Genomic DNA, 1,356 nt, shown 5'->3' with positions numbered 1-1,356 from the left:
TAAACTTTGGCGTCCATTTTCTCACTAATTTTACCTCTGAAAACAGGTGACCCCCACCTCCTTCATCCTCAAATATCTCGATTTGCATTCAAGATAAACGGATATTTTTTCCATTCAAATAAAGACAAGTGAACAAGCTTTAAGATGATACCAACAAATCGATGTGCCCAAAAATTGACGAGAGCCTGATTCCACCTCGCTGCCTCACAAATGAGTTAAGAGTGGATTTTAGCCCTACACACACCGATATTATATTATACCACTCGTCAAATTTATAGGTTTGGTTGGTACAATTTAGGACTACCATAACATGAAAGGATACAAATATATTTTTAACTTGAAGAAAATCGCACCAGTTTTAAAGTTAAAATTTGATGAGCGTGATTTTGTCCGAAATCTCAATTCGTGGGTTTCAAGAAGTAACTCATTTTGTTAGCATGCCTTACATTTAAAAGAGAAAATAATAACAACACAAAACAGAAACAAACAAAACATACAAGATACTTACAGATCTAAAGTACAAACCGCGCGCTGCGCTGATATTAATGAAGGGTTCGTGTTCAATCCGCCGAAGTATGTAGTATGTATGTCCAGGTTTGCTGTGTCTGCAGGGATGGTGCGTGTGATAGAGCTGTCTTAAGTATGCCTTGTCATGGGTTGCAGGTTTGCAGTGTGGACGTGCTACGCGCTGTCAGAAGCTCTCTGATTGGCTGAGGGCTCATGGTTTTGTTTTGTTGATTTGTTGTTTTAGTTGGGGGGGGGGGGTTGTGTGTGAGTAGGCATAGCGGATGTTTGTGCTGGTTTTCTTCCATAAGTATCGGTTCTCTATTAGCGTATTCGGTGAGCACCAAATACCCTATACTAGTATAAACTCTTTGTAAGTACTGAATACCTAATAAAATAACTGATGTGCATTAATTATTTACACCTCTTTCCTTTTGCCAAATATCGAAACTTCTTGTGTGGCATCGTAGTCAAATCAGGTCACTGTGAAGTAAATACAAATAGAAAAAACTCAGAATTTCTCTTACAGTTGGGACATATTTTTATATATTTTAATTCTGGCTCAGCACTTTAATGTCCATCTGAAACCTTATTTCAGAGTGAAACGTTTTGACACATACTGATAAAAGACACATACATGTAAATTTGTAACTTCGTGAACACTCAAACTTGAGAAATTACCACACTTTGGCAGTCACTTTCTTGAAAAAATAATTTAACTTCTGTCGCAACACAACCGCTTCCTCTTTTAACCACAAATATCTCGACTTCTATTAATGTCATTTACTACTACTACTACAACTACTACTACTACTACTACTACTACTACTACTACTACTACTACTACTATAC

The sequence above is a fragment of the Aplysia californica genome, unplaced genomic scaffold (genome assembly GCF_000002075.1).
Source record: "Aplysia californica isolate F4 #8 unplaced genomic scaffold, AplCal3.0 scaffold01135, whole genome shotgun sequence".
Lineage (NCBI taxonomy): Eukaryota > Metazoa > Mollusca > Gastropoda > Aplysiida > Aplysiidae > Aplysia > Aplysia californica.
The sequence above is the reverse complement of the archived record's forward strand: the minus strand, read 5'-3'. Positions refer to the sequence as shown.